Below are 23,040 nucleotides of genomic sequence, written 5' to 3'. Positions count from 1 at the left end.
TTTACACTGCTCCATATCATTCCACTTCCTTCCTCTTCTTCTTGACCTCTCCTCAAGCCACCTACTCGGCCTCTGTCCAGCTCGTTTACCCTCCAACTCATCCATTGCCACGTAGCTTCATCTTTTTGACCTTTCGTTGCTGCCATCCTTCTATCCACCAACCAACTTCGTGCACTCATTCTCTGTCCTATTTCTCTGCCCCTGAGTCATCACAAGTTCCATCTCCACCTCACCTATCCACCCAAACCATTCCATCCCTTCACCATCACCCAAAACTTCCACTTACAGCACATCCTGTAGAAGTTAGCAGACTTCCTGTAGAATTCCTTAGTTTCCTGTAGGATCCCCTGCAGACATCCTGTAGAAGCCTGCAAACTTGGTTGCCAAGCATCTGAATGTTGTAGACCTCTGTGGACTAATGCTAGGGACCCTCTGGGACCTCTCCTAGCCATCCTGACCTTTCCCAAGCTTTCTCTCCCTTTGCACCACCTCTGCACAGCCAAATCCTAATAAGAAACAAAATCATCATCACTCCAACCAATTAAGCAAAAAATCCAAAAACATGTTCTTTTCAATCAACGTGGTTTAAGTTCATGCGTTTCACATCATTATAAGTAATGGCATCATTTCCAGACACTTGCACTCCACCCATTGCATCATAGAGGTTAAGCTAGTCAGATTAGGGTTTACTAGGGTTTCCATGCTTTGGTTGGCTTTCAGTTCACTTTTGCAAAGTAGATCAATTTCCCTCTTGATAGCCTTCGTCCATCATTTAGAAAGCTTCTTCTGAGAACATATAGAAGTTGGCTTGAGCCCTAGCGGACTTGTGCCAGCTGACCAAGTGATAGCTGCGACAAGAGCTAGTACTTGTGCATACAGCACCGTCGCTTCCAAGTTTGTACGAACTACCGGGTTGATAAAATTGGAGATAGGAAGCTCCAGGAGTTGCAGCATTATTGCTACAATACTGGAGCCCACCATCTTTTTGGCGCCGTTGCCGGGGAAGCGTCACAGTATTAGTAATTGTTGCTTTTCTTCTATTTTCTTACTCTTGCCTTCTGCTAAGTAGTTTATTTCATTTCCATTCTGCAAAAGTAGCATAGACATTTCCTGCTTTCATAGATTAGCATTTCCTGCTTTCATAGATTAGCATTTCCTGCTTTCATAGATTAGCATTTCCTTTCTGCAAGCGTAGACTAGCATTTCCATTCTTGCAATTTCATTTGAGCAAAGTAGATTAGTTCTTTCCTGCTTTCAGTTTAATTCTGCATCTTTTATAGTTAGTTGTAGATCAATCTGTTTCAGTTTTGTAGGTACCAAAGAAAAAAAAAGCAAAAACAATCAAAAGAAAAAGAAAGTCTTTTCCCTTTCATGCCTCGTAGGAACCGAGATAGATCAGGAAAATTCCTACCAAACACCCCCACCACATCACTGAGTCACCCTTCTCTCTTCTTTGGTGACAGTGACCCAGAAGAACCTATAGGTGAACATGCAGAGATATACAAAGATCCTATAGTAGAAGAAGAGTTAGAGACCACTCCATCTGAAGCTATGGCTGACAATAGAAGAGAAGATGAGAGAATAGAAGGTGCCTTCCCCATCCGAGAGTCCAATGGAGAAATGAAAATGAAGAACATTAGCCCCTCCGCCTTACCTCACTTCCATGGACTGACTACTGAAGATCCTGATACCTTCCTATTTGAGTTTGCTGTCCTTTGTAGAACCTATGACTATACTGAAGATGAGCAAAAGCTGAAACTCTTCCCTTCAACTCTTAAGGATGCAGCATTACGCTGGTTCATGGGCTTACCTGGGAATGGTATCACCACTTGGGCTCAGATGCAGCAAGCTTTCAATACCAAGTACAGGGATTATTGTAGGTCTAAGGAAACCAAGGGAGAAATCTTTCGGATGACCATGGGAAATGATGAGTCCTTAGAGGATTATGAGGAGAGGTTCCAACTAAGCTATAAGCGGGCCAAGTGCACACTTGACCCTGAATCCCTCAAGTTGGTCCTGCTCCGAGGAGTCCCTGAAGACCTCTTAGATACCCTTCACATGTTAGCTGGGGGGGACATTTACCAACTGCCTTATGAGGACATCAAGGCTGTGTTTAGAAACCACTCCAGGGTAGCTAGGAAACGAGGTAGGGGAAACCTCCTCTCAACTAGTGTCCCTTTCTCCAAACATGAGCTTGCAAATCAATTAGAAGATCTCAAGAGTGAGGTGAGACAGACCATTGCCATGCAGCTGGACACATTCAGAATCCAGCAGAAGAAAGAAGAAGCTGAGAGAGCCTTGGCTGTCTTCTGCCCTAGGTGCACAAGGAGACACCCTAAGAACGAATGCCCATTGCATTCGGTTGAAGTATGTTTCGTTTGTGAGGAGGACCATCCCACAAATCAGTGTCCAACCTTACCTGGGTTTAAAGCCATGTACCAAGGGACAGAAGCTCCCACTGAACCTCTCTATTACCTCAACCAAAGGAGGCCACAAGGATCTAGACCCTATCAGCAGGGGATGCAAGGGGCACCTCAAGCTTATTACAGCCCCAACCAATCGACTCCTATGCCTTCCTGGGGTCCCCCTGCTCATCCTTCATGGTCCATGCCTCCTCCATGGTCTTATCCACCTCAGTACCCCACTCAACCTACTTCTCATTCATATCATTCACTCCAGTACAACACTCCTCCCGCCATTTTGCCTCCACCACCGGTTCAACCTCAGCCATTACCTCCTGCTCCTCCAAGGCAACCTCAAATGCCTGCTCAACTGAACCCGAACCCCAACAATAGACAGGCCCAGCAGGTATACACTGGGGAAACCTCATGCCCTACCTATGCTGTGGAGATCCAGGAGATCAATCTTTGATCTGGAAAGACTCTACCAGATCGCCAACCTCCTCCCCCAGAGGATGAGGAAGATAAACAGGAAAGTGAACCAAAGGCTATTCCACCCTTTCCTGAGAGACTAACAGCCACCACACAACCCAACCCAGAGGAGGATGAGCTTCTGGGTGAGCTCAAGCAGTTGTGTGTAAAAATACCACTTCTCCAAGCCATCAAGGATGTGCCTATATACAACAAACTGGTTAAGGAAAAGTGCTTCAAACAACCAGGCAGGCGGAAGAAAGATGCTTCAACCATTAATGTCATAGGACAACTGTCTGACCTGATGCTAGGACAAGTCATCTGCCCAAAGTACTTAGATCCTGGAAGTCCTGTAGTAGATGTCCACATCAATGGCACCATCATACCCCGCACCTTGATTGATCTGGGAGCTGCCATTAATGTGATGACCAGGGATACCATGCTCAAACTCAATCTTCAGGGTTCCTTGAGGAAGACCTCGACAATACTGCAATTAGCAGATCGCTCCACCGTGACTCCCGAAGGGATTGTGGAGGATGTCTTGGTCTCTATTGACTCTTGGGAATACCCTGCAGACTTCCTGGTTCTGCAACCAAAGGCAAAGCTTACTGGATATCCTCTCATTTTGGGAAGGCCTTGGTTAGCTACTGCAGATGCTTACATAAGTTGTCGTGCAGGAAACATGACCATCAAAAATGGTCCCATGTCCAAGCAGCTAGTCCTATACCCTCCTGCCCAACCTTCCTTAGAGCATGACTTACCACTCTGGTTGGAAGAAGGAGAGGAAGACGAGGTGTACTCAGCACCTCTGTGCACCTTAGATACCACTAGAAGAGACCCCCCAACCGAGGATGACTTGATCGAGACCTTGATCCAGAATCCACCTTCCAGTGCACTACCCTTAGAGAAATTGGTGGAGGATGCCCAAGCTAGCACCTTAGTGGATCTTTGTAAAACCAACCCTGTTACTCCCAGAATCAAGAATGTGGAGTTCGGCCCTGAGAAAGCATTGAAGATCAACTCCTCCCTATCTCCTTCCCAGGAAAAGGAGCTGTGTAGTCTGTTGGCCAACCACCTAGATGCTTTTGCTTGGAGCTATAAGGAAATGAAAGGAGTCCATCCTTCGGTCTGTACCCATCATATATACATCAAAGAGGATTGTAAACCGGTTAGGCAACCCCAGAGGAGAATGAATCCAGCTCTTAAGGACATTGTCAAGGAAGAATTGCAAAAACTGTTGGATGCAGGATTCATCTACCCCATCTCAGATAGCGAATGGGTGTCCCCTTTGGTGTTGGTTCCCAAGAAAAATGGGAAATGGAGAATCTGTGTGGACTACCGAGAACTGAACAAAGCTACCAAGAAAGACCATTTCCCTCTACCTTTCATAGATCAAGTGTTGGATGGACTGGCAGGAAAGAAGTTCTTCTCCTTCCTGGATGGGTTTAGCGGGTACAACCAAATCCAAATCAGCCCGGAAGACCAAGATAAGACCACCTTCACTTGTCCTTGGTGTACCTTTGCCTACCGAGTTCTTCCCTTTGGGCTATGCAATGCTCCTGCTACCTTCCAGAGAGCTGTCTTGAGCATCTTCTCGGAGCTGGTCCATGATGCAGTGGAAATCTATATGGATGACTTTACTCCTTATGGGGCCAACTTCCAGGAAGCATTGTCCAATCTGGGAAAAGTCCTAACCAAATGCATCGAGATGAACTTGTCCCTTAGTCCTGAAAAATGTGAATTCCTAATGACTGAAGGGACCGTGCTAGGCCATACCATTTCTTGCCAAGGGTTACAAGTGGATCCTAACAAAATTGCTCTCATCAAGAAGGTTCCACCTCCTCAAAAGGTAAGGGATGTCCGGAGTTTCTTGGGATTAGCAGGATATTACCGGAGATTCATTAAAGATTTCAGCAAGCTAGCCTCACCATTGTTTGGCCTGTTGGCAAAAGATGTGGAGTTTAATTGGACTGACGACTGTCAGAGGGCTTTAAATGAATTAAGGGACAAGTTGGTGTCAGCCCCAATCCTGAGAGATCCAAATTGGGCCCTACCTTTCCACATCCACACTGATGCCTCAAACAAAGCCATAGGTGCAGCTTTAGGACAGGTTGAGCAAAAACTTCCATATGCCATTTACTTTGTTAGCAAAAACTTGTCCAAAGCTGAGCTGAATTACACTGTAACCGAGAAAGAATTCTTGGCTGTGGTCCATGCACTGAACAAGTTCCGACATTATATTACTGGTTACCAGACCTTTGTACATACAGACCATGCTGCAATTAGATATTTAATGAATAAACCAGATGTGAATGCTCGTATTATTAGATGGTTACTTTTATTGCAGCAGTTTGATTTGACCATTGTTGACAAACCAGGTAGAGAAAATGTTGTTGCTGAATTTTTATCTAGATTGGATTTGTCTGCAGATGAGGATGGAACAGTGGATGACCAGATGCCCGATGAACATCTGTTTGCTATTTCAGTACTCTCTCCATGGTTTGCTGATATAGCAAACTACCTTGTTTCAGCACAGTTCCCTCCGCACCTATCTTCCAGAGAGAAGAGCAGAATCATCAGAAAAAAGTGCCTCATTTACTTGGATCGGGGGCAATCTGTTCAAGCTTGGCCCCGATCAGATCTTAAGGCGTTGTGTAAGGGAGGAGGAAGTCTTTGATATCCTCCTCACTTGTCATGATGGGCCTTGTGGAGGACATTTTGCAGCAAAGAGAACTGCCTTCAAAATCCTGCAGGCAGGCTACTATTGGCCCACACTTCATCAAGATGTCAGAAGATATGTCAGCCAGTGTGACCAATTCCAAAGAATGGGGAAACCGACCCAAAGGGATGAGATGCCTCTCCAACCTCAAGTGACTCTTGAGCCATTTGAGAAGTGGGGCATGGACTTTGTGGGCCCAATCAACCCTTCTTCGAGGCAAAGGTCTTACATCATTGTGTGTACTGACTATTTGACAAAGTGGGCAGAGACTAAAGCAATCAAAGCAGCAACAGAAGAAAAGGTGGCCGAGTTCCTAAGAGAAAACATCTTCTATAAGTTTGGCTATCCAAGAGAGCTGGTCACCGATCAAGGGAGCCAGTTCACATCCAACCTGGTTGAAGATCTACTAGCTCATCACAAGATCAAGCATAGGACTTCCACCCCCTATCACCCTCAAGCAAATGGGTAGGTGGAAGTCACCAATAGAGCATTAGAAGGGATCTTGACTAAGGTGGTGAGCAGCAGCAGAAAGGACTGGGCAGATCGCCTGGTTGAAGCCACATGGGCTTACAACACCACTTGGAAGACCACCACCGGCTTCACACCTTATGAGCTGGTCTATGGGAAGAAAGCTTTGCTGTCCATTGAGTTTGAATACAACACTTTGAGGATGGCAGCTCAGCTGGACCTAGATCTCAGCCATGCACAACAAGAAAGGCTATTGCAGCTGAATGGCCTGGATGAGCACCGAATGCAGGCCCTCCTTCACTCAGAAGTGGTTCAACTTCAGAGAAAGGTGTGGCATGACCAACATCTCCATGACAAGCAATTTCAGCCGGGAGATTGGGCTTTGTTGTATGACTCTAGATACAAAGATTTCAAAGGGAAGTTAAGAACCAGATGGCTAGGGCCATATCCAGTGGAAAAATGTCATGACAATGGATCTGTGCTTATTAGGACCATTGATGAGGAAGCCATCCCCATGCTTGTCAATGGGCATCGACTGAAGATCTACAGGAAGCCTCCCTCAAGACAAGAGTTCATCAGAACTATGGAGAAGGCAGTGTTGGTCATAGAGAAGGGTTCTGCCTCTGCTTTGGGCATACCCTGAAGAATCTAAAAAAAAAAAAAAAAAAAAAAAAAAAAAAAAAAAAAAGAAAAATAATAATAAAGATCCTTGGGTGAAAACCTTTCTGAGGCGCCCAAGGCAGGTAATAGGGGTGAAAACCTCATTGAGGCGCCCCTATTGTCTTTTCAAAAAAAAAAAAAAGAAGGGAAAAAAGAGATTGGAAAAAGATCCTTGAGTGAAAACCTCTTTGAGGCGCTCAAGGTAGATGGCAAGGGTGAAAACCTCAATGAGGCGCCCCTGTTATCTTTCAAAAAAAAGAGAAAAAAGAAAAAAAAAACAAAAGAAAAACAAAGTCAGCAGATTCATTATGTAAAATTGCATGCAGGTGTTCTATGGAGGAGAGGAAGCCTCTCAACTCAAAGCCAAGGGTCCTCATCATGCAGCAAGGACACCTTACCAGCACCTCCTCCAAGAATCCTCATTTTCTCCCAGGTATGTGCAATTTTATTCCAGCTTGAGTCTTCTACAGGAAGACGCAGATTTTCTACAGGAAAATGCAGAGTTTCTACAGGAAGATGCAGATCTTCTACAGGAAAGTGCAGACTCTCTACAGGAATGCATCCTTTCTACAAGAAACGCTGTATTTCTACAGGAAGCTTCCTGTAGAAGCTCAGAACGGGCCAAATTCATTTCATGAGGCGATCTAACGGCTAAGGATCGGTTTGGACGCATGCATGCCACGGTTGTCAACCATGCACATTGCTGTTATCTTGCTCCACTGTCCTTGTCGACATGCAACCAAGTACCTGCACCAGCAAAGCAGATCGATGAGTCTCGAGGAAAAAAGCAACCTGTAAATGGGAAAAGCGCTAGAGATCTCACACCATATTCATCACAGTCAGCCTGAGGCCCCGAGAGCATGATCGTGAGGCCATCCATCGTCGTGCAGCATGCACCCAAGGAGGAAGAACTGTTCCAAGACATCCCGCGGGAGTCCTGTAACAGTTAAACCTGCTAGAGTGGATACCATTCACCGCGCAGGCCATCTGAAGGGAAACGTGGGCGCATGCAACTGCAACATCCCATCCATTGACGGCAACTCATGAACATGGACCTCCGGGCCTGTGTAAGTCCGCAAGCAGCAGGTAAATCAACTCATCAGCGTCCAAAGAGCCGAGACATCGTGTACAGCCACGCAGGTAAGTGTCTCGACCCTTCCTTCCATCAGACTGCATGAATGTTAATTTGATTGATTGCTTAGGTGTAAAGGTGAATTGGTTGAGCGACTGTGTGGCCATTTGGCTGGCCACGTCGGCCAGTTAATGGTCTAGTTGGATGTGTGGGTGGCGGCCATGACAAAGAGAATGGGCAGCATGCACGTGAGAGAAATCCCGTCGAGGAAACGAGTTCAACAGGAGAGGCGGTGGCAGATCCGCGGGAATTGATGCGGCAGCAAGTGAACGCACAGTTGAATGATGGGGTGACGTCACCCAACGGTCCGGCGGGGACAGCTCACCCCTCGCGCCACGGATTCCGGCGAATTTGAAATCTAATCGGCTCGATCGCATTCATGCATTTATTACCCACCGGTTTGAACTCGAGCGGCTATCCTGATCCTTCTGCAGTGTGATACGCCGAGCTTTTGGCTATCAGAGCGATTGAGAAGCACGCTCAAGGCGCAGACCGACTGCAGTCTCTCCCGAAATCCGCGCACTGCATTCTACAGGATCGCTGTCATTCTACAGGAACGCTGCATTCTACAGGAACACTGTCATCCTACAGGAACGCATTCTTCTACAGGGAAGCGGGTGCCTCACTTAAAAAGGTGGCCAATTAAAGAGGTAACCCTGAACTCTTCATGCAACTGGTTATTAAAGGTGGCAAGATTGTCATCCACAGTCCGGTCATATAAAAAAAAACGGTGAAATTGTTGTCTGCTGTGCCTATACTGTCATTCTACAGGATGTCGAGTAATTAAATTGTGTTAAAGTTCCTCAGGGATAAGTTTGTGGGTTATGTGCATGATATCCTACGCTCTGTCTCAGTAAACCAAAACCTCTTCCACAATCACCACCTCTGGTTAACAAAACTGTGTTATCATGCCGGGTGGGTTTATTAGACGAGAACCCACTGATTCAGCCAAATTAAGGGAAAACCAGGGGGTGGTAGAGCTCTTCACACGAGCACAATGGATATCTTTTTGTGATAAGCTGCAGGGTTACGATGATGAAGTGGCCGAAGAATTTTTGCAGGCTCTGAAGCCGAAATCCAAGACACTGGCCACAGTGAACTTCAGAGGTCTAAGCCTCAAGCTCACCCCGCAATATATCAGTCGGATCACTGAACTTCCGATGGGTTTGCCATGGGATAAGGAAGAAAGAAAGTTGAGCCAGCAAGCCAAGAAGGAATTCTTTCCACCTGAGGAGGAATTCTCAGAGGACAAAAATGGGGTGCGAAGAACTAGCTTGCTGCCACCATGGAATGAAGTCAGCTTGCAAATCATGAAATATATAACTTGTGAGGGCCGTTTTAGCATCGTGTATGAATATCACTTTCGGTTGCTCACTGAATTAAGGCACCGGATTGATCTTCCTGTAGAACAAAAACTGAGCATCCCTTATTTCCTATTGCAGTCTCTAATGGAGTGTGCCACAAAGCTAAAAGAGGGCATACCAGATCAGATAGCCCACCATGGGCTGATAAAGCTTCTTGTGGAGGATGCGCTGCATTCATATAAGGTTCCCCTCTCATGGGAATCATTCCGGAATTTGACAAGAGATGGAGACATTAAAATGTTGATTGAAGAAACGGGGTCCTCCAGCAGTGAGGAACAAGAAGCAGTGGCCGAGGGAAAGAGAGAAAAAGGCCAGAAGACCCCGACCACAGTGCAGAAGAAAGAACAAAAGAAGAAGCATGAGGAAAAGGATGACAAAGAAAAAGGTGGCACACCTATCTTGTCAGCAAGAGAAAAGAGGCTGAAGAGCAGAATGGACAAAGCTGAGGTGGTCCACGTCAGCCCAAGTACCTCATCAGCACCTGCAACCAAAGAAAAAAGCAAAACCCATGCGGCTAAGCAAGAAAAGGTGGTGACACCCGTGTCTACAGGAAAGCAGAAACAGGCTTCTACAGGAAGCCTGAAGACAGAGAAAGGGTTTTCTACAGGAAGCCCGAAAATTACCAAAGCAGGGGCTTCTACAGGAAGCCCGAGAGTGGCTAAAACCGGGTCTTCTACAGGAAGCTCAAAATTGGTAAAGAAAGGATCTTCTATAGAAGGCCCGGAAGTGGGCAAAGCAGGGTCTTCTACAGGAAGCCCGAAATCTGAAAAGAAGGGGCCCTCTACAAGGAGCTCTGAGAAAGCAAAACGCAAGAATGAGAAGGCTGGTATTCTCGAAAAGGAGGCAGCAGCTGCGCTGGCCGCCCTCAGTACACCTCCAAAGCCGAAGGAGAAGAGAGTGAGGGAGACCCCTCTACCATCTGAAGCCAGGAGAAGTAAGAGGATAAACACGGGCAAGCCGCAGCCTCCACCCAGCAGCCAAACCATTTTAGGGGATGTCCCTACTTCACCCAGTGCAAGAACCCCCTCTAAAACATCAGCCACCCCCGAGAGGGGAAGCCCAAAAATAACTTCCTGGACACGAAAAATAGGCCAATCGCCTTCCGAAGCCCGGCTCAAGGAAATGGAAAAGGGGGAAGAAGCGCCACCCTCATCACCACCAGGGGCAGAAAAGGCAGGGCCACCAAAAACAGGAAAGGAAGAGCATGCTCCGGGCTCTAGTTCTCGGCCAAAGACGAGGAACCAGAGCAAAGTTGCTCAAGGATGAGCAAATAGTTTAGCTGGGGGGTGATGATGAGCCCCACTTTTTGGTACAATTTTGGCTCATATTGGCCTACTTACCTTGTTCAACCATTCATCTATTACCACTTATGCATTCATTTCTTAGTATATTCGTGTTGTTTGTAGGAAGAAGGGCAGGCATTATATCTATGTGACTAATAAATGATGATTTCAGGTTCTTGGCATTAAAGAGAGCAAAAGACCACGCAAAAGGAGACAAGGAGACAACAAAGGTGGCATTGCATGTTTATAGGGAGGTTGTCTACAGCTTTAAATGACTTCCCTCGTGCTTTTCACCTTAACTCCGAGCTCTAACAGCTCTCCCCACCGAGCTCAAAGGCAGCCAACACGTTCTACAAGATCAACAGTTTGACTTTCAGTTAGACAGCCAAGCTCCACGAATGAAGGCAGCCAGCTTGATCCTCATTTTGTATAAATATGGAGACCGTAGCCTTTGTTAGAAGCTTTTTGACTTTTGGAATTACTATTGTAATCTCTGAGCACGAGTTACAGCTCGGTTTTTGTTGTTTTGTAAGCCAGTTTTGGCATGACATTAGACTTTTGATTATGAATAAAGGCAAGCAGATTTGGATCTAATTCTGAGTTTTTAAGGGAGCTATAGCTCTCAGGTTAGGGCCCAACCTGAGAGCAATAGACCTCCTCTGTTTTGTAGTGTTATTTGCCTTTCGTTCCAGCACTTTGTTTCTTTACTTTGACATGCAATTCGAATTTACAGTCTGCTGATTTAGTTTTCGTGTGATTGAGTAGGATTAGCTTATGGTTACTTTGCTTTCAGCTGCTTAGATTCGATAGGAGGTTTGTAATACACAGGAGCTCCAAGAAAAAGGTTGTTAGAGATCACTGCCATCTCTGTTTAGGGATTGGGGTGCAATCCATATCAACCACCAAAAAGAAACGCAGTCTTTTACTTCCATGCAAGCTGCAACATAGTCATTTTCGTTGAAGATCCATCCATGCACTTTTGATATTGAACCATACTTCTACATTTCTCATTCCATGCACGGCTTCTTTTCTCGGTTTTACATTGCTGTTCATAGGTTTAATGGCACAGGTATCATAGGTTAATGAATTCTCGTTTTTGGTGCAAGACATAAGTCATTTGTTTCATTTACACTGCTCCATATCATTCCACTTCCTTCCTCTTCTTCTTGAACTCTCCTCAAGCCACCTACTCGACCTCTGTCCAGCTCGTTTACCCTCCAACTCATCCATTGCCACGTAGCTTCATCTTTTTGACCTTTCGTTGCTGCCATCCTTCTATCCACCAACCAACTTCGTGCACTCATTCTCTGTCCTATTTCTCTGCCCCTGAGTCATCACAAGTTCCATCTCCACCTCACCTATCCACCCAAACCATTCCATCCCTTCACCATCACCCAAAACTTCCACTTACAGCACATCCTGTAGAAGTTAGCAAACTTCCTGTAGAATTCCTTAGTTTCCTGTAGGATCCCCTGCAGACATCCTGTAGAAGCCTGCAAACTTGGTTGCCGAGCATCCGAATTTTGTAGACCTCTGTGGACTAATGCTAGGGACCTATGGGACCTCTCCTAGCCATCCTGACCTTTCCCAAGCTTTCTCTCCCTTCGCACCACCTCTGCACAGCCAAACCCTAATAAGAAACAAAATCATCATCACTCCAACCAATTAAGCAAAAAATCCAAAAACATGTTCTTTTCAATCAAAGTGGTTTAAGTTCATGCATTTCACATCATTAGAAGTAATGGCATCATTTCCAGACACTTGCACTCCACCCATTGCATCATAGAGGTTAAGCTAGTCAGATTAGGGTTTACTAGGGTTTCCATGCTTTGGTTGGCTTTCAGTTCACTTTTGCAAAGTAGATCAATTTCCCTCGAGATAGCCTTCGTCCATCATTTAGAAAGCTTCTTCTGAGAACATATAGAAGTTGGCTTGAGCCCTAGCGGACTTGTGCCAGTTGACCAAGTGACAGCTGCGACAAGAGCTAGTACTTGTGCATACAACAACTTCGCTTCCAAGTTTGTACGAACTACCGGGTTGATAAAATTGGAGATAGGAAGCTCCAGGAGTTGTAGCATTATTGCTACAATACTGGAGCCCACCAATTGGGTTGAGTTACTAGTTCCTAGAAGCCCTTGTTGGACAAATGCTCTGGAATCCATGTGACAACATGGGTTGAGTTACTAGTCCTAGAAACCTTGGTTCGACAAACTCTTTGGAAGCCCTTGGTGGGTTGAGTTACTAGTCCTGGAAGCCCTGGTTGGAAAAATGCCCTGGAAGCCCAAAGTAAGCTATGAGTTGAGTTACTAGTCCCAGAAGCCGTGGTTGGAACAAACACTTTGAAGCCTTGGAAGGCTTGGGTAGAGACCAATATGATGATGGTTTTGTGACGTGCGACTGTGAGGTGGAATCACTATTTTATGGGTCAATGTGGTTGGCCTATGGAAGCCCTAGATGGTTTTGGATTGATGTGTTTTATGAGATCCCACATTCATGCTTGGAATATGGCATGGGGGTGACTAGTTGAAGAGAGATTTGGCTCAACCATGTCTACGATTGGGTGGTTCATGGAAGTCCCACAACTGGTTGGCCTTTGCATCATTAATATGAGGTTATATATCCTTGTTATTTTATGAATATTGTATTGGTTTATATGTGGATTATATGGCTGTTGTTTCCTAGGTATTTTTGTTGTTATGATGCTGGTTATGAACATGTATTATGACAGTATCTATGGATGGCTCTCATCATGTTTTCACTTGTAACTGAATGAACAATGTATCTATGGCCTAATGGATGAAATTGCAACTAATGTGTTGAGGCATCAATGCATCTTAGCGATTCTCAGATGAGTATGAGACCCCTATGCTTAGATGTGTTATTCACACATGTAGATTACTTATTTGTGATATGTTTGACGGAATGCCTGTCATGGCTAGTAGTGGTCCAATCAATCCCTTGTTTAAGTGATTGCATTTGTATAGTCATTCCATTATTACATTTATGTTCTGAAGGTATCATTGAATTATAGGCAGTGACCTAGGCTTTGGGCTTGAAAAAGTGGCTCAAATATTGGGGACACTGGCACAACACTATGAAAAATAGTCCTTGGACACTGGAATATCATGCTTTGGGAGCATCTAGAGCCCTATGGATGCATGCATGCCCATATCATGGCAACGTCCAGGAGTTAATTAGTCTAAAAACTCAGTGGGACTAAGGGGCTAGTTACGTGAGAGGTTGGGATGGTTCCTGAGAGTCTTGTTGTTGATGTGGAAGGTCTGTATGGTGTGTTTTTGTCTGTTCCACTTCCTTAAGGTGACTTAGGAGGTTGAATCATAGAACAAATAGTAGGTGGGTGCGAATTGGAGGATAATTAGTAGGAAAATTGTTCTATAGCATAACTCAGTTATTTTTTGATGTTTTTGAGTGCAACAAGAGCCCAACTAGGGGTTTTTGACTATTTTGGAGCCACTGGAGACATATTTTTGTTGTTTGAGCATTGTAAAGCCATGTAAACACACTTTTGATCACTTGATGAAGGAGGCTTTGCATTGGAATATGGAGTACGAGATGTAGCCCCAGAGAGGGTGAAATCCTTTATCATGTTTTGTGTTATGTGTTTCAGATATGGTTATTTGTCTCTGTTTGGCTGTGAAATTTGGTTTAAAAATCACTTGTGTATGTGCTTAGTAAATTGCTCCATTACCCAAAACACATAAAATTTCACTTGCAATTTGTATATCACCTTCAATTTTCAATTACAGATCATTTTGGTATTAGAGCATCAGGTTATTGTGAAGGTTTGATTTGTTTGTAAGTGTTTTTCTAATGATTAAAAGGTTGAATCTTAAAAGAGAATAAGGAGAACTTGTGGAGCCAAGATCTCAAATTGTTTCAAGGATAACAAACACACCTCAAGCTTGAATAGTCATGGCACATGAAGAAGGTCCTAAAGGGATGTTTGAAGATGAAAGAACTTTCAGAAAAGCATTCTTTAAGATGTTTGAAATGGTAAAGGTTCTTTATGAATAGATAAATGCAAGGTTGTATGGAGAGAGATCAAAACCTCCCAAAGGAGATGGAGGAAAAGGAGACAAGCCTCCAAAAGGGAATTGAGAGAATGGTGACAAACCACCACCTTCACCTCCATCATCCTCATCCTCATCTTATACTTCTTCTACCTTTCACAAACACCTCTAAATTCTCCAAAAGGACATGGTAAAACTCCTTTGCTAAAGCTTGATATTAAGTTTGAATTGCCTATGTACAATGGGGAGGTAGATGTTGAGAAATTAGATAATTAGGTTCATCAGATTGAAGTGTATTGCAGGATACAAAGGATCAAATATGATGAGACCAAGATTCAACTTGCTTCTCTTAGATTGGAAGGTGCAACACTTATTTGGTGGGAAGCCAAAAATTAAGAGGACATGAAGAAACATGGTAAGGTTTTATCCTCTTGGAATGATTTTGTTGTTGCAATAAGAAGGCAGTTTGATCCATTAGAATACATGCAAAAAGCTATTATGGATTGGAAAAACTTTAGGCAAGCTAAGGGGAAAAATGTGCAAAGTTATACTCAAGATTTTAGGAAAAGAGCTTTGATATTGGGTATATATTTGTCCTCTCAAGATACTTTGCTCAAATACATTGGAGGATTACATAGTTACTTGAGACATACCATTCTTATGTTTAACCCTACAAAACTAGATGAAGTTTGTGTACATGCAACTCATTTAGAAGCAAGAGGTAAAAATGTTTTTGAAGAAACTAGTGAGAAGTCATTCAAGTTTTGAGAAAAAGGAAAGGGAAATTTAAAGGCAGAGATAGAAAGAATGATGCAGTTAAGAAAGAAGGAGAAAATATCACATGTAAACACTTTTCTAAAGAAGGCCATGATGAAGACCACTGTTGGAAACTTCATCCCAAAATAAGACCCAAAAAGTTTAATAACAAGGAGAAAGAAAACATTGCTACAACTACACAACAAGATTTCAGTTTTGATTCCGGGGATGAAACAAAGATCATAGCCATGGGTTTGAAAGGTAATTGTTGTGCAAACAATCCTTTCCGTAGACAGAAATGATCCCTCTAGCTCTATGGGAGGATCTAGCAACAAACAAAGACAAATATGTGTAAACTTTCCTAGTTTATAACCAAAAACACAAAGGAGGATATATGACCTACCTCACTTTGATGCTAACATCTGTTGGTGTCGTCCTTGTTCCTCTTGCTTCTAGGCTCAATCTCCTCTTCACCATTATGGATGAATACCTGCAAGGAAGATCACACGGAGACAAAAAACACATACATAGAAAAATCCTTTCCAATATAAACCATGTAACAGATCAAGGATTATTACACTAAATGAGCAACACTTGACACATTTATGGAAAGAAAACACATAATGTATTATTAATAGATGGTAAAGGGAGCATTACAACCACTTAAGCCTTGATTTTGGAAGCCTCCTATAGGTGAGTTTCCAAGTCCTAGTGTTAACCTTCAAGCACTCCTTTCTCCTTAGTAAAATGGGCAGCATTTGGGCATAATTCAACACTAGGAAGGCAACCAAGCAATAGCCAACTAGTTGTGGATAGTAGGGATCTCATTTATAGGGAAGGAGAGGGAGTTGAGGATCCATAAAAGGAGGGAGAAGTTCCACATCTTAAGGGAAATATCCATGAAAGTAGGATCAAGGACCAAGAATGGGATTTCTCATTCCAATCCTCATTCACCTGTAACCAACTTGTTGTTCTCGAGACTTATAGTAAGAGAAGCTTCTCCTCCACTTTAGGAAAAACTGCCTAAAGAGGTTTAGCGCGGGTTTTCTTGATAAAAGCCACACTAGAAACACCAGGAGAATATAGTGCAACAAGGTACTAGCATTGGTCACTAGTGATGCAAAAACGCTGATCCTGGAAATAAGGTGTTTTGACAATTTTCTTGAGAATTTTTTTATTTTTATTTTTATTATTTTTTAATTTTATTTATTTATTTATTTATTTATATTTAATATTTATTTATTATTTATTATTTAATATTTTATTTTATTTATTTATTTATTTATTTATTTTTTTTTCACGGATGCTTCTGAACATGTTTCATGGTGAATACATTGAAAACTTTCATCATTTTGACACTTGAGGATATGAGACGAGGAGTGTGACAAAATACTATATAACAGATTCCCTAAAGCATGAAGACAGAATGAGAAGTGATGGTTGAAATGATTTACAAGTCAAGCAAGGACCTGGAGAAACATCATCACGAGACTTGCAAATCAAACATGATACACGATATTTGACATTTCTGATGGGTTTTCTTGATAAAAGCCACACTAGAAACACCAGGAGAATATAGTGCAACAAGGTACTAGCATTGGTCATTAGTGATGCAAAAGCGCTGATCCTGGAAATAAGGCTTTTTGACAATTTTCTTGAGAATTCTTTCAAGGCAATTTTTTTTTTTTTTTTTTTTTTTTTTTAGGGATGCTTTTGAACATGTTTCATGGTGAATAAATTGAAAACTTTCATCATTTTGACACTTGAGGATACGAGACGAGGAGTGTGACAAAATACTGTATAACAGATGCCCTAAAGCATGAAGACATAATGAGAAGTGATGGTTGAAATGATTTACAAGTCAAGCAAGGACCTGGAGAAACACCATCACGAGACCTGCAAATCAAACATGATACAAGATATTTGACATCTCTGATGCAAGTATGCCTAATAATACATCTTTGAGTAGGCATCTAACAATACATGAATCCACAACATGGACACAAACATCCGAATAGAAAGGATCATGTGTATGGATCCATGACAACAACGCAACCATTCGAATAGAAGGGATCATGTGTAAAATCATGAATATCTAATGACTCCACAAAATATAGATTTATTAGATGAAACCCAAGGTATTCATCTCTATCTTGATCCAACTAAAGTACGAATCCTACCACTTGAATAGATGTGTCAGAGTCAAATATGGTAGAAACCACTTGATTACAGTCAATGATGTGAACCATTAACAGACACGAGAGAAACCACCAATAATGATGATGGTTCTCAAGGTACAACAACACAATACACGAGTGTGAACAATGAAGATAAAGTCAAACACTTGCAAAATCATTCAATCAAAGGCCAATGATGTGATCCTATCATCGAATGGAAAGAACCTGCCATTGGGTCATGCAAGCTCCAAGGTATTGTAAGGGAGTTTCTAGACCATCTTCCTGGATAATAAGTTGGAGTCGACAGGAAGTGATTCATCGAAGGAGGACCATAATGTTTCCTACATCATCGACACGAAACATAGGATTTTGCAGAGTTGGCAAGAGTGATTCAGGATTGTTGCAGAAAAAAGTCAAATAGGGTATAAGTGGTTTAAATTTGTAGATGGGACTACTCTTGAACATATCAGTGACACGTCTTCGGAATTTGGTAGCATTTAACAAAAAATGGGATTAGAGGTCATGGTGACAATAGGATATAATTAAATGAGAGGAAAATGGATTTCCCAAACCCAGTAAGACAAGTGACAAAGTGAGGATGTCCTAAACCCAACACAAGATACAGGTAAGTGTCATGTTCAAGAACGACATACTGCCTTTCATACAAAACATAGGATATATGTTTCTTTCCACTTTCCCCCACTATTTATAGCGAGTACCTCTTTATTTTTAATCTCAACCTTGAAGAGGATACCATATGGTTGTCATATAAGTTCATCCTTTGGATGAACCCATCCTAGTATTTATAATGAGCCCTGGGAAGGAGTAGCTCAGTCTCATCATGGTGACAAGTCTTTCATCGTTTAAGTTTTACGAGTCCGACGGAGGGGTAACTCGACATATTTTTCATGTTGAGAGAGTTTAAAAAGAGGCAGAAAGAAAAACTCTAAAGGTCCCTTTTCATATATAGTCTCTTAAGTCCAAAAAGGTAGAAAATAATGCTCAAGAGAACCTCTTAGCCATGTTCAACTCAGGTATTCCTTTTTCGTATCTAGTTTATCTTAGTTTGGAAAAGGGTTAAACTTATATTGAGTAGACATATTTTCATTTACTTTTACAAGTTCGAAAATACAATTGCTCGACAATGTTTTGATATTTTTGGAGTCTGAAAAAGAGCTAAAAGAGGACTCCAACAGGAGGAATGAGTGGTATAAAAGGATAGCAACTGGTTTTGGTCATGATGGAATTGCTCAAAAATTTTAAGGTTAAGAGGCTGGATAATAAGACCACTCATCGTAGATGTTCCTTAGGAAAGGGTAAATAAACCAAGTGAAAACGTATGATCGGCCAAAGATATGGTGATGATGGAATGAGAAAACCAAGGCTCAAAATAGGCTAATAAAAATGGAAATCACAAGAGGTAAAGTGGGAATGGTTTCATTTTTACACAAGCTTGAAACATGGGAAACTATGCTTGAGGATACTTGAAGATGGTTTCATTTTTTCACAAGCTTGAAACATGAGAAAAAACTATGCTTGGATTTGGTTTCATTTTTACACAAGCTTTAAACATAGACAAACTATGATTGACATTGGTTTCATTTTTACACAAGCTTGAAATGGAGACAAACTATGCTTGAGATTGGTTTCATTTTTACACAAGCTTGAAACAAAGAAAAATTATGCTTGATATTAGCTTCGTTTTTACACAAGCTTGAAACAAAGACAAACTATGTGTGGGATAAGTTTGCATGCCCCCATCATAATGACTCAATTCGAGGTACATGACCCCCAAGGTCCATTTCATTCACTTAAGTAGACAACTGGTTACTAACAAGTGGATGGAATGAAGGTTCATTTCCGAGATCTAATGAAAGACTCAAATTGGAAGGGGATTTGTTTCATTTTTTAATGAGCTTGACACAGGAAAAGAACCATGCTCATGAAACCTTGTTTCATTTCTTAATGAGCTTGACACAAGTAAAGAAACTATGCTCCGGGAACCTTGATTCATTTTTTAAGGAGATTGACACAAGAAAATGAGCTGTGATCTAGGAACCTTGATTCATTTTTTAATGAGATTGACATGAGAAAAGGAATTGTGTTCCAAGAACCTTGATTCATTTTTTAAGGATCTTGACACAATAAAAGGAACTGTGATCCTGGAACCTTGATTTATTTTTTAAGGAGCTTGACACAAGAAAAGGAACTGTGCTCCAGGAACCCCGATTACGACCCATAAGAGGCCATGGATTCCAAGAGGTTCTCATCTGATGGGAGAACAACGCTCTGGCAGGGATACATGTCAAGGGATCTAATGGAAATATTAGACTCCAATGCCCCTAGTACATGATGCACTATATCACTGACTATATCATCAATAGACGCAAGCATGGAATAGGTTGCCACATAATTAACCTGTGGCAAAGGTGATACCACTTGCATAAAAGGACTATTTAAGGAAGATGGTTGAATGGGAGTTAAATTAGGACCAACGAACGAAAGTTGATCATTGGACATGATTCTTCCTTCATGCGGGAAACATATCACACAAAATAGAGAAGAGACAAGAGATCCCATGACATAAACATAGTCATGGCCAAGGAGTAAATTAAAATCCAAAGGGCCTTGGACAACTGTCACATTGATATAGAAATTTTTTCCTCCCAAAGTAATAGGCAACTTAGGAAGGATCCCTAATGGTTGACTGGTTCCTCTGTTAAAATCCAACATATTCTGAGTAACGGGCACAAGCTATGGAGAACCTAAATCTTTCCAAGTAGTTGAGGACATAATACTAACTGACACACCTTCATCTATAATTGTTCCAGGTATGAGTACATTATAAGCATGTACAATGATCTGAAAGGGCACGTAAGAAGGAAGACGATATCCTACCAGTTGACTCCAATCAAAGGAAGTGACCATACTACTTGGAGGGGGTGCCATGGGAATGGGAGAACTTCCCCTTTGCACTATGGGAATGGGAGGATCACCCCCCTATACTGTGGGAATGAGAGGATTCCCCTCCAATTCACTAGAATATAAAGAAACAAGAAGAAACTGAGCAGTATGAAGTTCACTCTCTACGAGAAAGATGTGATCAACTAAAAGTGGAATTGAGTCAACCAATTTCTCAACCAATGGTTGGTCAGGAAAAAACTCATGGGATTCACTTTCAAGGAGAGTGGGATTGATTAGAGATGAATTCTAATCAATCACTTGGTCAATTAGTGGAGGATCAGGGGAAAGATTTTGATAACTAATTAGAAGACGAGGCTGAGAAGCTGTAAGGTTGTCCAACACTTTTGAGGCTTCATCCATATAAGGAAAAAGGTGAATAAGATGATTCCATTCACATAACCTACAATGAAATTTAACTTTACCTATTTTCCCATGGACCTTACTATCACTATTTGATGTTTTTTCACCAGCATGATCTCTAGAGGCTGATGACAAAGGTCGATGTGAGCCTGTAGACCAAACTTCTAATACATTTGGAATACTAGGACAATCTCTAAGAAGGTGGTCACCCTTACAAAGCATGCAAGGTAATTTAACTTTACGGGGCTTATTGGAAGGTTTCTCCACATTAGTTGCATCTGTAGCAATGGCTTCTTGGTTGTCCCCTCACTTATTTTTCTTCTTCTTAATCTTCCTTTTCTTCTTCTTCTTATCCACCTAGTTACGAGCTTGCAGGATTTCACTAGACAAAGAGGAATAAGAGGAAGAAGGCCGAACAAACGAAGAAGGCAAAGAGTCCACTTTAGGATCAATAGGAGGTTGATATTTTTCTGGTGGAGGAGAACCTGATTGAGAAGCAGTTCAGACATTCGGAACCATAGGGGTCGAAAACAACAAAACTGGAAAACCAATGGTAAATCTGGGAAGGGACAACGTTTCCATATAAGGAGCAACAACATTTCCAAAAGAAGGAAAAGGACTAGGATTCCCATTAGAGGGGTTTCCTTGATTGGTGGACTCAGGAAATGTTGCTATTAGTCTCAACCTAAGATCTACCAAGGAGTATTTCCATAGGAAGGATGTTGTTCCGCGACAAATTAATTGTAGAACTTAACAAAATAAATAAAAAAGGGGTAACTAGGCATAAAGGTTTACCGAGCAATAGTGATCTGTAATATACACCTTGGTGAACCAAGGGCTTAACGTATGACAACCAATCTCCCCGCATGCTGTGTTTGGTGTATCACAATATACAAGGTGGTAGAATTAGTTACCTATGGATGGATAGCAACCCATAGGGGACTCCAAAAATATACACGACGATACCTGGGAGTGCAGTCCGTAGTAGTGCTGTCAAATGTGTAACCATTTGATGAGAGCCTTCCCATATAATTACCATGTGTGGAGCGCCTCCGATATACCCGAAAGTACGAGAGAGCAGTCCTATACACTTCCATACGTGGAACGAGCTTTCACCCCCAGGATACAACACTGGAAAATAACGTCAGATCCTTCATTTAATGACGCTAGAACACATCTCTAGCCTAGAGCTATATATGTTTTCGTTAATGTTCCAAATCATCCTTAGGTTAATTGAGGTAAATTTTAAAGTTGATCTTGAATTAAGTTTCAGTTTCAAGGCTCAAAAATCGATGTCACCTGAACACACCTATGATGCAACTTGTTACACAAAAATATCATCACCATGATTATTTGCAGTCAGCATGGGTCTATCATCACTTGTACTGTCCTCCTAAGCAAGTCTCAGACCTCAGCTCTTCAAGTGAAGCTTTGAAAATGAGAGAAAGACATTGAAAATCAACAAAGCTCTGGTTCCGCACTTCCTCTCATTGTTGCCTGCGGTCCTGCACCCCCTGTTCACAAAAACTGCGGACCTCCCTGCTCTGTCCCTAAAGGAGTGGGTGCGGACCCCTGTGAAAGTAAAAAAGGCGCAAGTTTATTTTAAAAAACTCACTTTGGGTTAATTCTAGATGATTCTAGAAGGAATTTTGACGTGGATTGGTTGCTCTTAGGTGGTTCATGCATCCCAAAAGAGAAGGAGCTAATCCCTTGATGAGAGGAGCTATCCCTTTGAAGGAGGGCCTTATCCGTTTGAAGGAGGACCTAGTAACTTCCCTCCATTGCACTATAAATTAAGGCATTGGGCTGGTTGCTAGGGAGGTTAGAAGCTGAACATTTTTTAGGGTAAATGCTGGTGGAATTGAGACTTCCTAGTTAAGCTTGAGAGGAGAGATCACATACCTTTTTGGATTCATTGGAAAGAGAGTGAAACTTGTCAAAGTAGAGGAGACTTCTTGTTGGACCTTGGGAGGAGCTTGTACAACATCAAGGCATAGGTTGTAAAGTTCTTCTTTGATTTGAATTAATACAATCAGATTCATTTTTCTCAACAAATTGTCTTATGTCATTTGTTTCAAGAATTCCTTGATCATTATGTTAAGTATGCTTTATGATATTGGCTTTTCAGGTGCTATTTAATTTGTTTGCTTGTTTGTGTTTGCAGATTCGCAACAAGGGAGCTCATTTGGATCAAAGGAGTGAGGCTTCCACAAACTTGCATTGGACCCAAGGTAGGCCTAAACACTTTTTTGCCTT

This window comes from Pinus tabuliformis, chromosome 6, assembly GCF_031772625.1.
Source record: "Pinus tabuliformis cultivar Carrire ecotype Pingquan chromosome 6, CPIR1, whole genome shotgun sequence".
Lineage (NCBI taxonomy): Eukaryota > Viridiplantae > Streptophyta > Pinopsida > Pinales > Pinaceae > Pinus > Pinus tabuliformis.
This window is presented reverse-complemented; position numbering follows the sequence as displayed.